The sequence below is a fragment of the Pseudorca crassidens genome, chromosome 13 (genome assembly GCF_039906515.1).
Source record: "Pseudorca crassidens isolate mPseCra1 chromosome 13, mPseCra1.hap1, whole genome shotgun sequence".
Taxonomy (NCBI): domain Eukaryota; kingdom Metazoa; phylum Chordata; class Mammalia; order Artiodactyla; family Delphinidae; genus Pseudorca; species Pseudorca crassidens.
The window spans coordinates 71,728,733-71,745,708 of NC_090308.1; the positions used below are offsets into that span (position 1 = coordinate 71,728,733).

General features: G+C 42.3%; 1 long non-coding RNA gene across 1 annotated transcript in view; it reads left to right on the plus strand.

Moving 5' to 3' along the window:
• Positions 1–2,977: 2,977 nt before the first annotated feature.
• Positions 2,978–16,976, plus strand: part of LOC137205056 (uncharacterized) — a 178,180-nt gene continuing 164,181 nt past the window's right edge. Inside the window, exon 1 of the long non-coding RNA XR_010933979.1 lies at positions 2,978–3,040. This is a non-coding gene — a long non-coding RNA (uncharacterized lncRNA). The remainder of the gene's footprint in view (positions 3,041–16,976) is intronic.

Genomic DNA, 16,976 nt, shown 5'->3' on the forward strand with positions numbered 1-16,976 from the left:
CTAAAGTGTAATTAGAGTATAAGGTAAAATTACATATACTCGTGGAACACTGGGGCAGCAGGGAGCAATGCAATCAACATGCAAAATACAACCTGCAATTACAAATACTAATAATTACATATAGGAGTATTCAATTTTGCATGTCTTATAAAATACAGCAAGGAAAAGAAATCTGCAGCTGAAGTCTCAGTCTGGAAGAACCTAAATAAGTGAGAATTTTAATAAAAAGGCCAGAGCAATGAACACTTCTGCAGACAAATGATATTTTCTGCCCTGAGGAGCCTCATTTCTGTTCACTGTAGGACTATATAAAAACCAGACTTGCAGATATAAATTTGAGGAGCTGTGTCACACATTTTATTGGGGATTTCATGTGTAGTCTGGCTCTGAGAGAGAAAAGGCCATGCCTTTGTAGCTCAAATATTGTTCATCTGAATTCTGTAATATATATTTAGTTAGGAGTAATTGGAATTAATGGCCCTCAGGGAGCTTGCAGGAACAAGGGCATTTGACCATTTAAATTTCTGAGCAGTGAGAATCCACATGGTAAACCATTATAAAGTATATCCTTTTCATTTCCAGTGATCCAACACAACGTGGATGTCTTTGACTCTGCAGATAACTAATAGAATTAGAAATACAGGTTAGGAAAGTTCGAGAAGAATCTTCCCAAGGAAAGCTATGGCCTGACGTGATTATTAAACATTAGAGTTTAAAAGTTAAAAAAAAAATTTTTTTTTTCTTAGAGAAGATTTTCTTATTTAAGCAATTCTGGACTTTTTACAAAGGCCTGGAAAACAAGGCAAAAACCTGGCCTCTTATGGGTACTTGACATAATGTGAAAACAATGTGGTTTTGTTTCGTTTTCCCTGTAGGGGTAAAAAGACAATAGGGCAGTCCCAGATTCTTTTTTTTTTTTTTTTTTTTTTGCTGTACGCGGGCCTCTCACCGTTGTGGCTTCTCCCGTTGTGGAGCACAGTCTCCGGACGCGCAGGCTCAGCGGCCATGGCTCACGGGCCCAGCCACTCCGCGGCATGTGGGATCTTCCCGGACCGGGGCACGAACCCGTGTCCCCTGCGTCGGCAGGCGGACTCTCAACCACTGCGCCACCAGGGAAGCCCCAAGATTCTTAAAATGGATTCTCCTCCAGGCAGTGGACAGAAACACTCCTCTTTATCCAACTCTCAGTCACTCCAGAAGAGGTGGCCTGATTTTTGCTTTGTTGTGAAATTAAAGAAGGCCAGTGCAAGGTAGAATAATAGCAGTCCTATGGCTTTTAAAATCTTACTGCATCATTAAACCATCAGCCCTTGAATGGGAAAAAGATAACATTTTATTCAAAAGTCTCTAATTCCTGGAATTCTTAATCAAAATTCCATGTCTTCCAAAAATGGTTTTCAGTGGCTATAATTTATGCTATTAAGTTGCTCTCATAACTTATGTAAGAAAACATAGGGAAACATCTTTTTCTAAAAGCTTCCAGGAATATGGTAGATAAAACATTTAAAGGTACCAATCAGTTTTGGGTTATGGTCAAAGTATTCAGGGGATTTCCGTATTGATCTATATATAGACCAGTGGTTCTCAAAGTGTACCCGCTCCCCCTGCCAACAGCATAGGCATCACCTGGCAGGGGTTAGCGGGCTAGGGGGAAGGGGGTTGTTCTCAGCCCCTGCTCCAGGCCCACTGAATCAGAAACTCTTCAGGTGGACCCAGAAATCTATATATTTTTTTTCTTTTTTGGCCGCCCCACAAGGCTTGTGGGATCTTATTTCCCCAATCAGGGATGGAACCCGCGCCCTCGGCAGTGAAAGCGCAGAGTCCTAACCACTGGACCGCCAGGGAATTCCTGCAATCTGTATTTTAACAAGCCCTCCTGCTGATTCCATTGCATGCTGCAGCTTGGAAAATGGGTTGGTGGGCCTGTCAACTCATTCATTCAACAAATTGTTATAGACACCAAATATGTACCAGATAGTGTTCTAAATTTCTATGAAGGAATGGATGGGAGGTTAAGGAAAGTGTAAAAAGGAAAAGAGGAGATCTGGATCGCCTTTGGCGATTTGTCAAAATAAAAATGCCTGGACCGCCACCTCACACCCAACGAACCACCACCTTCCACTGTAGTAGCCATGCCTCCATCCAAGGAATAAGGACAGGCAGAATGGTGAAAGCGTTCCGAGCATCTGATGAAAGGATGAAATACGAATGGAAGATCCCTTCCCTGGGGGCTAGGGCTGCACACAGAGCAGGAGAGAAGAGGATTTCCCACCAGAGGCATCATTTGGTGACAAGTCTGTTTACTACATTTGCAGGAAGGGACAGGAAGCAGACAGAGGCAACAGGGCTTCTAAGTAATGGGCGTATGTTTCCAGGCATCACTCAGCTCCGAATATATTTCATACCGGAGATGTTTACAAAACGCTTCCCGTCACTGAGGCACAAAGCACAGGGCTCTGGCAGAGCATGTGTGGAATTTTAAAAGAGGAGCTTAGGTTCCAGCCAAACTGGACCATCATTTTTTCCTGAACATTTCCCACCTCCTCCCATTTCCTAGGCTTTGATCCATCTCTTTTCTGCCATCTGGAATGCCTCCACCTCATTTCTACTTGTCAAAAGCCCATAAATTCATTAAAGCACAGTTTTTTTTAAAATCCTGTTATAAATACTGGCCTAATCTGCCCTCCAACTTAGTACAATGTCTTCTTCCTTCAATTTCCCCACTGCATTCGGTGTGTACCTTTGTGTTCTGAGCCCTGTGTGCACACAGCCTGGTGGGTAGAAATAGAAGTAGTTTCCCAGAAATGCATCTAACGAACTCATCAGCCACCAATCACCTATAGAAAACACTTGATTTTGCAGCTTCAGGTTTCCTCAATCACTAGTTAAATCAGGACTAGTTAAATTCAGTCGTTTTCGGTTCATGCCACCTATCAGGGTTGGTATAGCCTCTGACGTGTTCTCCCTTCCTTCCAGTACGCAGGAAGGAGCTGCGGTGGGGGCTGCATGGCACGGACACCTCGTGGCACAGGGCAGGCAGGTAGGTGTTCCTGGTTGGCCTTCTGTGAGGTCTGGCTGTGTCTGTTCTGGAGGTACCTCTGGCTGGAGTTGCTGGCCATCTCTTCTCTTCCCACCATCTTCTCTCTCAGCTCTGCCCCCACCAGGGCTGCTGATTTTCTGTGACGGTGACCCCATCGTCCCCTGGACTTGCAGCCTCTGCTGAGGGTTCCCTTTCCCCACGACACAGCATTCTCAGGCACGAGGACTCAACACAGAGAGGAGGATCGTGTCCTTTATTCTCAGAGGCCTTCGTGCCCCTCTGAAAGGATTGCAGAGATTTTCTGGATTGTTTTCACTTTGTGCTGGAGGAGAGGATGCGGGTATATCTCAGATGCTCTCAGCTTAGACACAAGTTGTTCCCATTTCTACCCTACTGCCCAGGGTGACCACTTGGTGAGTTCTTGAAGGGAGTGATGCCCAAGCCTCCTGCATTCTGAGGTTCTCAACCTACCTGTTTCCGAATCCTCCCTCCCCACCCCAGGCTTTCAGCCCACAGGTGCTCAAAACAGAGGCACCTCAACTCGCTGGCTCTTCCCTTTCTTGCCTAAATTTCCTCCTCCAGCCTCAGGATGGGCTTTCCTCAAATCCCTGCCCTTTTCCTACCATCTCTCTACTCTGTTTGCAGTTAAAACTCTACAATCCACTCCTCTGTGCCGGGCCAATGGGTATTCCAAAGCTTATCTTTGAGATATCTGGAAAAATGCTTTCTCTTTCGTCTCTGGCTCTTGCAACTGAAAGCCGGGGGGTTTTGTGTCTGAAAGCTGGAAATTTGAAAAAAAACAAATCACAGTGTGGCTGCGCCTTTTTAAATCTGGACCAATCCACCCGTCCCCCAAAACGATGTGCACTTCAGCCTTAGTGTGTGGAGAGCCCCGGTGGCACGTTTGATTGGGAATGAGAAATAGAAACAATTAAAAACAAATGAAAAGGGGACTTCCCTGGTGGTACAGTGGTTAAGAATCCTCCTGCCAGTGCAGGGGACATGGGTTCGAGCCCTGGTCTGGGAAGATCCCACATGCCGCGAAGCAACTAAGCCCGTGCGCCACAACTACTGAGCCCGCGCGCCTAAAGCCCGTGCTCCGCAACAAGAGAAGCCACCGCAATGAGAAGCCCTTGCACCGCAACGAAGAGTAGCCCCTGCTCGCCTCAACTAGGGAAAGCCCACACACAGCAATGAAGACCCCAACGCAGCCAAAAATAAATAAATTTAAAAAAAACAATATTTTTCCTGCCACCCCTCTTTTGGTTCATGACCTTCTGCGTTTATCATATTTATGTATCTTGTTTTCACATCCCTCTTCCACTTTTCCACTGACTCCCACCCAGATTGTCAGTCTGAGGTAAAGATGGGGCTGAAGCCCTATTCATCTCTAGATTCCCTTCAGCCCCTAATGTGGTACCATCGACGCCACTGCCCATCCCCCACCCCAGAAGTGTTGGTTGCACTGTTAATTCTCAATATTTTATTTAAACTTCTATAAAACAGCTATTTATTACTGAAACAAATTTCTCCTTTGCCTCTCTCTCCTTTTTTGAGTTGCTTACTTAAAATCCTGAGTAGAAAATAAGGTTCTCTCCGGAATTTAACCTTGGATTACCTGAAGCTTACACTCCCTTTAATTATAGTAATGATAACCTAAAACCACCATCTGGATACTGCTTACAAAAAGGCAGTGGCTCTCATTAGCTTTGCCTAATTAAGAGAGGGCTCAGATAGGATTCCCACAGCTATTAACTACCTCCTTGAGTACCCGTGCTCTCGCTCTGGCCTGAATGTGTATTTTGAAGGCAGGTGTACAGACTCAGGAGGTCCTTAAGCACACTGGTGTCTGAGGACTGGGTCTAGGCGGTCACGATGATGAGGAAGGCTAGCTGGCTCACTCATGTTGGTTCTCATGTGTCCCAACAAGAATCTAAAGTCTGATCTCAAATCTGCAAGATGAGAGGAATATTAGCCTTTTTTTTCTTGGAGTAGAACTCTGAGAACAGAGGCTTAAATTATTCAAACTGATAAGAAAATTGTGATACCAAAAGAAACACCTACCTGTCTGTAGTGTTAAAATAGATTGAGATGCCCACCTGTCTGTAGGATTTGTTGTCATTTCTTAGATCAAGATTTGCACCTTCAGTTCTCAGTGATTTTTTATTTACTTGTTTTTTAAACCTTTGGCTGTGTTGGGTCTTCGTTGCTGCACGCGGGCTTTCCCTAGTTGCAGCGAGCTGGGGCTCCTCTTCGTTGCGGTGTGCGGGCTTCTCATTGAGGTGGCTTCTCTTGCTGCGGAGCACGGGCTCTGGGCACGCGGGCTTCAGTAGCTGTGGCTCGCGGGCTCTAGAGCACAGGCTCAGCAGTTGTGGCGCTCGGGCTTATTTGCTCCACCGCACGTGGGATCTTCCCTCAGTTATTTCAGCAATCCTAATATGGAACCTGTATGTATCAGAGTCTCAGTTCCAGCTGACTTGAGCAGAAAGGCAGTTCATCAAAAGGATAGTGGGTCCCGGAGAGAACTGCCTGAAGCCTGGCTCACGCTCCATGGCTGTGAGGCCCTGTCAGCCCAGCTGTAGAGTGTTAGCGGCCGCAGTTAGGTTGCAAAGTGGGCCCTGCTGGCCCAGAGCTCAGCGCGCGGCCAGGGCTGCAGGAGCGGCCTCCCCTCCCTCCGCAATCCTGACTCCTGTACCTGGCTAGCTGCAGCAGGTGCGCCTGATTTGGTCAAGTGCCAGCACCCTTGGCTTAGGAAAGTGAGAATCTGACAGGCTGAGTCTGGATCACGGGAGAGAGCTCGGCCTCTCAACGGGACTCACAAGGTGAGAACGTTTTCAGACAAAGGGAGAGTGGGAGGGGCTTCTGATGAATGGCAGCCAGACGGGGAGAGAAGTGGTTCTGAGCGCGATTAGAAGCATGGGGGCGGCAGGGCATGACTGAGAGACATTTGCGTCACCTAGGCTTCTGCTTACTCAGGGGAAGATGGCTATTCTGTTCTTAGACTATAGCATCGAAAATATTGTGAGATAAACAGCCCGGCGAAGTTTGGTACCTGTCTCACTAAATTCTAGTGTGATTATTTCCTCATTATTTTCCCTTTTCTCCTTGGTGTTCCAAAAAGAAAACTTTGGGTTGAAAGCTTCCAGTCTTATATGTAGATGTTAGCTTCTCTTGGCAATAATCTCCCTAAAAGTTTTGGCTTATATATGTTAACTCGGCCCCTCTCTTCTCTCTCTCTCCCCTTCTCTCCGCTCATGGAGAGAATATATAAAGCCCAAATTGTTGAAGGAACAGCCACAGACGAAAAGAACTTTGCTTTTTTGATTTCTTGCCATAGCTTTTCTTACTTTCTATGTATTAGGCATGTAATGAAGGAAATCAGTAAGTCATTTAGATAAGAATTCATGCTGAGAATATGAAGAAATATTAATATGACAGGATTCTTCTAATTAGAAGAGAACAACTTTCTATCCTCTCAAAAAAATAAACAAGAGACTTTCCTATACTGCGAAAGACCGCTGATGCTCTTACACGATAGGAAGTAGAAGTAAAATGTCTCTGACCAATTCTCTCAAAAGTCGCTAACAAGACAAGAACAGTAATGACAGCAGGAAAATGATAGGTGCTCAACTTTACCTTTGAGCCAGTCAGGAAATATCTGAAACTGCACACTGTATAATAATAATATGAAGATGGTGGAACATTCACGCACCCACTTTGCAGTTAGGTTGCATCCAAAGGAGGGGGTGTGTGGAGTTGGGGGACGTGACCAGTGAGAAGCTGGGGGGTTGACCCTGCCAAATTCCAAGAGTTCTTAGAAATTGGAAGCATCAGGTATTGCACGGGGTGGAGGAGAATCAGGAGGCTGAAACCAAGAGGTCTGTTAGCAGCAGTTTAAAGAGCAGTGAACTCCAAACCCTACCTTCATTCTGAGAAGTTATATGACTACCCCTCCTGTATCCTAATGGGAATTGAGAGATGCATTTCTTGGAGAAGTTTCAGTAATGGGTTTTGGAGTTGTGGGTACCAAGCACAGAGGAGGGCAGTGATGTGGTTCTGGATGGAAAGCGGTGGAGATACACGCAACTCTGCATGTCTAACAGGAGGCCTCTAGTGCCCTTCCAGCATCTAACCTGAGAGTGCCAGCAGCCAGACTCCTACCCCAAGGTGGGGATAGAAGGATCCCTCTCCTAGGAAACTCGGAAACTGAGATATTTTGGTGGTATCTCGATGAAAGAGCTGTGTCTCCACGTGATTGCCCCACAGTGAGCTTCACTAGTTGTCAAGGCCTGCTGTATAGCAGGGCTTTCAATCAGCATTCTAAATGCCTTGCTCTTAAATATGAGCAGATGATCAGACATTTAAGGAAAGCCTCCAATATGAAAAGTCCGTCCCCATCAAAAAGAAAAAGAAAAATCGAGAAGAAACTCAGAGCTAAGAGAGGCAATGAATTGAAGGAAAAAAAAAAACTACAAAAAACCCTACAAACTAACTCCAGTTAATATCCTTAATGAAATAAAAATGCAACACTATAAAACAAGTATAGTCAGAGCAAAGAGCACTTAGAAATTTAGAATTATACTTGAAATTTAAAATTCTCATCATAATTTGGAAGATAAAGTCAGGAAACTGTCCATTTCTTTATTCTTTTTTCCCTGGGTAATCAGTGAGAAAAGCTAAGACAGAGGTGTTATCTAGGAGGTCCAGTAGCCTAACAATAGGAGTTTCATTAAAAGGAAACAGAAAATGATAGGACATTTTCAAAGTAACAATACAAGCAAATTTCCTTGGAGATGGGTTTTCAGATTAAAAGGGTACCTCACATACCAAGCACAATGAATGAAAAATACCCTCATATGGAGCACATCATTTTGAAGTTTCAGAATAACAGCGATAAAGAGAGAATTCTAAAAGCTTCCAAAGAGGAAAAAACGTGTAAAGGATTCTGAGTCAGAGTGGTATCGGCTCTCTCAACAATACTGCAAACTAGAAGGAAATCTTCCAGATTCTGGGGGGAAATTACTTCCTCCTTCCTCACAGATTCATAACGTGTTTTCTTTTCAACTCTGCCAATTCTTGACCCAGTTAAACTATCATTCAGGTGGGAGGATAGAATAAAGTTATTTCAGACATACAGAGCTACACACAAACAGTTTACCCATGCAACTTTTCTCCCGACCGACTCCTGGAGGGCATGATCTAGTCAATGAAGGAGTAGGTTGAGAGAATTTCCTGAAATGTGACCCAGGAGAGAAACAAAGGGAGCTTCCAGGGCTCTAGCTGTAAATCCGGTCCAGAAACCAAGCCAACTAGATTGAAAGGGGAGGATGGAGAGTCCACAAGCGTGGTTCCTGGTTCATTTGCCAGGTTTGAGTGCTTGAAAATTTCACGAGAAACATCTACAGTTGTTGGAGGGTGTATGAAAATGTAGCCTAGTTTCAAATAAAAGCAAGCAAATGAAGACGAGGAGGAGAAGGCTGACTCCAGGGGAAAACGGAAAAAGCACCAGAGAAGAAATGTAATCATGGTGCATGTCATGGCTCGGCAGTGAATGATGTTTGTGTACGTCTAGATTATGACGTTATAATAATGAAAACATTAAATAGGGATTTAAGTAAAAATTGTGATATAATATTAGGTGAGGGAGCAAGATGGGCATCTAAGAGAGCTAGGTACTCTACCAATCATAATAGGAAGTCAATAGGTGTGTGTAATGTTTTGAGTTAAGAGGTAGTAATAAACATCACTTAGAAATAAGGAGGTAAGTGATAGAAAAAACTGCTAGAGGTACAAGTGGTTGTCTGAGAATGGAGGTTAGAAGGATAGTTGAGTGCAAGATATTTTTTGTTGTGGTCTGTTTGACTTTTTAAACCGTGTTATGTGCCTTGGTTTTAGATTGATTTGACAAGATAATTTTTGAGTTTCTGCTAGATGGAACCTTGTAAGCTGTGATTACTCTGAGGAAATTAAAAATGACTGAAAGCCAGATGTGACCCTAGGAGCTTCCAAAAGGGAACGATTGTAATTATAACCTGTACTATAATCTTTATTTTCGTATGAAGCCTATGACTGAATGACCTTAGATCTGAACTGATCAATAAAGTAGCCACTAGCCATATGTGACCATTTAAATTTAAATTAGAATTAATTAAAATAAAAAAATTAAGTCTTCATTTGTATTAGCCACATTTCAAGAACTCAATAGCTACATGTGGCTAGTGGCTACCATATTGGACAATGAAAATATAGAATATCATCATAGAAAGTTCTGTTGGACAGTGCTGCCTTAGACCATCTGCATTTGCCCATGGATCCTGAATCATGGAGGGACGAAGTCTAGCTATATGTTTGTTTGCCCATTTTGGGAAGGACCTAAGGGAGCAGAGATTGGTATTGATACTCTATGACATTGGAAGCAACGGCAGAGAAGTTACTCTATATTTATAAGAAAAGTCTGCTGAGTTCCCACATCAAGTATGCTAGAAACTGGGAGGATGGAAGTTTTTCTCTAGCATATGTGCTTAAATGACCAGGCTGTTTCTCATAATGATACAACAGCCAGTGAGCCAGGCTGAAACCCCATCTATAGAAAAAGAGACCCTTTTAGTATGAGCTCATCTTGTCTCCTGTTGGCCAAGGTTGGAGGCATAGAGTGAGATGGGCCCATGTGAGATTAAAGAGGTAATCCCTTTGTTTCCATGTGTCTGAAAGACTGGACCAGGCTTCATCAGTGTCAGGGTCTCCTGGTGTGTATAGGTGGTAGTGCAGGTGCAGGTGGAGATGGTGTGTGTGCATTTGTGTATGTTTGTGTGTCTTGGGGGATGGGAGGTCAGAGCTGTTAATAAAGCTGATGACTGGGTCCCCCTCTGAACCTAATGAATTGGAGTTTCTGGTGATCGGGACGAGAAATCTGTGTTTCTTTAAATTGAAATTTAGTTGACTTACAATATTGTATTAGTTTCAGGTGTACAATAAAGTGATTCAGTTGTATATTTTTTAGATTATTTTCCATTATAGGTTATTACCAGGTACTAAACATGGTTCCCTGTGCTGTACAGTAGGGCCTTGTTGCTTATCTATTTCGTGTATAGTAGTTTGTATCTGTTAACCTCATACTCCTAATTTATCCCTCCTCCCCTCCCTTTACCCTTGGGTAACCATAAGTTTGTTTTCTATATCTTTGAGTCTATTTCTGTTTTGTATATAGATTTCTGTTTTGTATTATTTTTTAGATCACACAAATAAGTGATGTCATATAATATTTGTTTTTGTCTGACTTCACTTAGTATGAAATTCTCTAGGTCCATCCATGTTGCTGCAAATGGCATTATTTATTCTTTTTTATGGCTGAGTAGTATTCAATTGTGTATTCAATTTCTTCAGATGTACTCCCAGCAGTGGGATTGCTGGATCATACAGTAACTCTATTTTTAGTTTTTTTAAGGAACCTCCATACTGTTCTCCATAGTCACTGCACCAATTTACATTCTCATCAACAGTGTAGGAGGGTTTCCTTTTCTCCACACTCTCTCCAGCAGTTGTTACTTCTAGACTTTTTGATGATGGTCATTCTGACCAGTGTGAGGTTATTCCTCATTGTGGTTTTGATTTGCAAGAAATCTGTATTATTATTGTTATTTTCTTGCGGTACACGGGCCTCTCACTGTTGTGGCCTCTCCCGTTGCAGAGCACAGGCTCCGGACACGCAGGCTCAGCGGCCATGCCTCACGGGCCCAGCTGCTCCGTGGCATGTGAGATCTTCCCGGACCGGGGCACAAACCCGTGTCCCCTGCATCAGCAGGTGGACTCTCAACCACTGCGCCACCAGGGAAGCCCTTGTTTGTTTTTTAATGTTGGCAACTAGATAAATGAAAAACCAAAAATCCACTGTGAGCGCCTAGCATAACATGTCTGCAGGCCAAATTTAAGTCAAGGGCCTTGGATTTGTAACTTTGGATTTAGTCCAAGTGAAGGCACTTGGCACATGGGAAACTGAGGCCCAGAGAGCCTATGACTTGCCTAGCTCTTCAGTTGTATTTTAACTGCCTTAAAAGTTGTATTGTTTTTTGGGGGAAAAAAACGCCTATTTTAGTTATTTGCTATAGGTAATCTGTAAAATGGCTCAAAATTCAAAAGGAACATGAGGTATAAAATTATTCAATGCCTAGATTAGCAACCAGTGTTACCAGTTGCTTGAGTATTTTTTCAGGGATTTTCTATGCAACTCACCTACGCTCCTTTTTGTGGTTAAATTGTATTTTTTTAAATAAAAATGTCCTTATTAGCAGATTATGTGATCATTTTTGTAGAAAACCAAAAGAATCTACAGATAATTTATTAGAAATAATAAGAGAGTTGAACAAGGTGGATAGGGATAAGTCTGTAGTATAAAAGCCAACTGTCGGGCTTCCCGGTGGCGCAGTGGTTGAGAGTCCACCTGCCGATGCAGGAGACGCGGGTTCGTGTCCCGGTCCGGGAAGATCCCACATGCCGTGGAGCGGCTGGGCCTGTGAGCCATGGCCGCTGAGCCTGCGCGTCTGGAGCCTGTGCTCCGCAATGGGAGAGGCCACAACAGTGAGGGGCCCACGTACCGCAAAAAAAAAAGCCAACTGCATTTCTTTACACCAGCAACAAATACCTGGAAAATACCTGGCAGAAAAAATCAAGTACTCAGGAATTAATCTAATAAAATATATGTAAGATCTCTAGGGAAAACTATAAAATGATATATCTGTGATATATAAGGAAAACTATGGATGATGCATTAAATGAAGACATAAATGAGATTAAATGTGCTCATGGGTAAGGAGATTCATTATTGCAGAGTTATCATTTCTTCTCCAGTTGATCTATAGATTCATTGTAATTCCAATCAAAATCTCAATGGGTTTTTTTCATGGATCATGGAAAGCCGATTCTCTTACAGTATTTTCAGGCAAATTCATCAGTATCTTTGGTGATTTTGATGAAGTATTCATGCCTTAAAGAATAAAGCTAACTTTTGCTTTTTTGTTTTCTTTACACGTTTCTGATGTTACATCCTTATAAATTGTATTCATCTCACATCTAGATTTGAGCATCTGGTTAAATAACAAAAGGCCCTGGAACTCTTATGTTTGGACAAAGTGTCCTTTAATTTTGTCCAGTTTTTTCCTCCACAAATTATCAACTCAAGGACAATGAAAAATAATTAAAACTTTGGGCAGTTGTATTCCCTTTTTCATGTTTCCTAGAAATCCCCTTGGTCCGTGTATGGAATCCCCAGTCTCTATATCCCAACAGAGTTTTGGGTAGGGTTCATTCTGCTTCCGTGGGGTGGATGCAACAATTCATTACTCAAATTATATTAATGCAGTTTTACTGCTCTTGTTTGTTTTGTTTTCTCCACATTGTGTGTACGAATGTGAATATGAATTGTGGTTATGCATATTAAAAGGCATGTGACTCTCAGGTAGGTTTTTCTCTCTAACTTGGGCTAGAGGGGTGGCTTCAGAAAATGGCCTCAGCTGTAATGGCAGTGATATTGCCACCGCAGACGGGATGAGGTGAGTGGGCGCAGGACCTGAAGGAGAAGGTGGGTAGAAAAGCCCTAGCAGGACGGTGGAACCCACAGATACCCACTTATGATGTATTTTAATATGAAAAGAAACAATTTAAAAACCAAGTATTTTGCTATGAAGTGTTCTAAAATCTTAAGTATAATAAAAATCAAATAGGTAAGGAAGCCATGTCCTCACTGCTATCTTATCTTTAAAGAAGATTTATTTGTGACGTGAACATTCATTAGTAAGAGGTAGATATCATTTTTTAAAAGTTACTTTTTAATTGAAATATAGTTGATGTATTTTGTTAGTTTTAGGTGTGCTATACAGTGATTTGACATTTGCATACATTATGAGATCACCATGATAAGTCTAGTTACCATCTGTCCCCATACAAAGTTATTACAACATTATTGATCATATTCCTTATGATTACCTCCCCTAAAAGTTATTTTTCTAAGTGTAAAAAACACAGGTTGCCAAGTAATGTGAACAATATGATCCTAAGAAAGAACTTCCTTTAAATTTATGAGCATAAAGATGTGGAAGGATACCAAAAGTACCTTTAGAGGAGGATGGACTTGGTGAGGAATATGCTGGGGAGATTATTAGTATTTCTCTATATATGTCTTTATTATATGCTTTGTTAAAATGAGTGTTTTACTTATGTAAATAAAAGAATGCATGTAAGATGAAATACCCTTTTCTCAACATTTTATTATGAACATTTTCAAACATAACAAAGTTGGAAGAATTTTACAGTAAATATCTGTATACCCACCATCAGTCCAACTTATTTTTTGATACATTTCAAAATAAATTGTGGATATAAGTATCCTGCCCTCCTGAGTAATTAAGCATGTATATCATTAATTAGAATTCTATATTTGTTTACAGTATTTTGGCGATGACTAATTATAAAAGAAATGCATGTTCATCATAGAAAATTGGAAATTGCACATAAATACTGATAGAATTGTAATTTTTTATTTTTATCAGGTATTATACTTTGTACTTTCCTGGCATGGTCTCACTTCATCCTTTCCCAAACCCTAAAAAGTAGCTTTATCCCCATTTTACAGGTAAGGAATCTATAAACAAGTCACTACAGTTCCCACAGTGGCAGAGTTAGAATACGCACCAAGCTTGTGTCCCAGACCCTCCCCCTTAAATACATGCCGCCCTGCTAGCCTTGATTCCATCCCACCTCACTCCAAGATATAACCACTGTCGTCTCCTCTCCAGACCCATTTCTAGATGGTCATGTTTCCACAAATATATTTTTTCACAAAAATGGGTTTACATTGTGTGTATTGGTTTGTAACTAGATTCTTTTCCATGTTTGCAAACCTTTCTGCAACATCTTACTGGCTGCAGAACATTCTGCTGAGTTGACTATATCATATTTTATAACTACCTTATCGTCCAATATTTTTCCAGTTTTTGTTATCAACTGTGAGAGTATAAATCTTCATGCATACTATTAATTACATCCTTAGGGTCACAAGTAGAATTACTGGGTCAGATTGGGTGTAGTTTTTACTTTTAAAATCTGATGCATGTTTTTATTTGTGTAAACAGTTGGAGGCCAGCATCAGACCACCAGTGGCTCTCTTTGAGGGGGGCAATTGATGTCACATCTTGTTGGTCCACCATTATGAATTGTCCCGACACTCATTTTGATGATGTGTCGTGTGTGTGTGTGTGTGTGTGTGTGTAGTTTCCACTCTTAATACAAATTCCCAAATTTGTATTTGGGAAATTGTTTTTATCAAACTCCTCCCCACCCCCCCGTAGTGTATGTATGACCAGCAAGTCTCCCCCCATCCTAGCCAATGCTGACATCGAAGATACAATTTAAAAAAACCTTTTCTAGTTAGATAAACACATATTTATGCTTCGGCCTTCCTTTGATTAATGAGGTAGAACCTATGTTCCCATGTTTATTAATCGTTTAAGTTTCTCCTTTCAGATACTGCTTGTTCATGTTCAAACAGTTCAATTTTAAGTTAGTCTTTTGAAGAATTTAAACCCATCTGATGTTAAAGCTTGTGTTAAGACAAACTTTATTTTTCACGCAGTTTACTTTTTGAGCAGGGCGGTAAAAGCAGCCACACTGGGAGTACCTCAGTGACAGCAGGAAGGTTTATGTTTTCCTCTTGGTGACAAGATAAATCTCTGAGAGATTGCTGTGAAGGAAGGAAGGATTTTAGGATTCATTTGTACAGAGCTTCCCATGTGACTCGAGTGGCCTTGGAGACCCTCCTGGGCCGACCACAAGGGCAGAGCCTTGGCTAATTGAGTGATTGGCTTGCACGTAGTGTGTGGCCCTGAGGGCCCTTCAGGGGAGCAGAGGACGCTCAGCTGGGGATGGGACCGCCCTGGGCAAGGGGAGGAAGACTGTGCCTGGGCAGAGAAGCGGTAACAGATTCGGAGAGCAGAGGGGATCAGGTACTTTGGCTCCATTTTCTCTGATTGCTACTTCTCACCCCTTCTGTCTGCCCTGCTTGATGGTGAGGAAAATCAAAATCGTGCCTCCCATGGGGCCCTGAGTCCTATTTCCACACTAGTGGGGCGACCCAGTGGCTCTCACTGGGTATGAGTTCTCAGAGGACAGGGGAGCCTGGCACAGTCAGTAAGTACATTTGGTCAGGGTTCACTTACAGTCTCAACCAGGCTTATGCTCCGTGGAAGTGTGATAGTGAAATGCAAGTTTAGGAGAAAACAAGTTGCTGTTTCCAAAGAAACAACAATGTTAACACTGGTATATTATGAGTGATATTTTTACTCCTTTTTATTTTTCTTTATATTCCATAATGGGCACAATTACATGTATAGAGGAAATACTAATAAATTGAATTTGAACCCCCCGGCGCCCCCCACCCCCGTGAGACTCTATCGTGCTAGGTTAGGTTCAAGACGTAGGAAATCCATTCATCCCTATGCACGGCAGTTGCAGCCTGCGAGTGTAGGTTCTTCTGTATTGATGTATTTGGTAATTTAAGCTTTAAGGGAAAAGGCAGCAGTTTAGTAGCAGGAATAGTTTAAAGTCAGAATGCAGTATTCCAGGTACCCCAGTGCTTCTGTGGATCGTGTGACTGACAGACAAAGGAATCCCTGCTGAAATCTGTTACATTTGCTCCCGTCCAACGTGGCCCTTTCCTTAGAGACTTAATTAAATCTCAGTGAGTGTGGATTTATCTTTTCCTGGTAATGCACTGAAAGATTCTAGAAGGAGAGGTTACACAAAAGGAAATTTACATAATGTGTTGTCATCATTTCCCCTCATCACTGGTCCCAGGAGGGATGGCACTCAGGGTGAAATTAAAAGCTGGTCCTTCCAGTGAGCTGGGTGGTATTTGAGCAGAAAGGGCCAAAGTGTAAAGGGGGCCTGAAATGAGCATGGAAAAGTTCTTGAAAACTGAAGCATGGTACCATTGTATCTTTTGTTAGCTTGGTATTCTTGGCAAGTTCATTAGCCTATAGAAAGGGCCTTGCCAATGTCATAAGGCGGGTTCTAAAAGCCTCAGGCTTTTAAACTTGAAGTACTACAGTGAAGGATGGACCTCACAGGGAATGTTCACAATGTACCACAAAAAGTGACAAAAGTTGATTAATTACTTATATTGAAACTAATTTGCAGTGATGGCATTAACATTCTGAAGCCAGCTCTTTCCTCCAGTTCGCTGCTTGTAGTTGGCAACCTATCTTCCTTCTTTGTTCATTTCTTAAAGGGACCATCTTTCATTTTCCCTCTTTTTTTGGTAACCTTTCTTCCAAGGACTGTAAATATCTGAGGTTCACTTACCTAATCAAGATTTCCTTCTTGACACAGGTTCTTAAAGAATTCAGTGGCAAAAACGAGTTACATGTTTGAATTGAAATCTGAAATTACTAAAAAAAAAAAAAAAGGAAGATAAAAATTAAAGATAGCAAGTTCCTTTCTTGGGCTGAATGTTTGCAACAATTCTTTTAAGCAGAACATGGTAAGGACATGACCTGATATCAGTCTCTGATTCCTTTCCTCCAAATTTTAATCAAATAATTCTACTTAGGAAAAGAGTCCTCTAGGGACTTCCTGGCAGAACAGTGGTTAAGACTTTGCCTTCCAATGCAGGGGGTGCGGGTTCGATCCCTGGTCGGGGACCTAAAATCCCACATGCCTCGCGGCCAAAAAACCAAAACAGAAAACAGAAGCAACATTGTAACAAATTCAATAAAGACTTTAAAAATGGTCCACAGGGCTTCCCTGGTGGCACAGTGGTTGAGAGTCCACCTGCCGATGCAGGGGACGTGGGTTCGTGCCCTGGTCCGGGAAGATCCCACATGCCGCGGAGCGGCTGGGCCCATGAGCCATGGCCTCTGAGCCTGTGTGTCCGGAGCCTGTGCTCTGC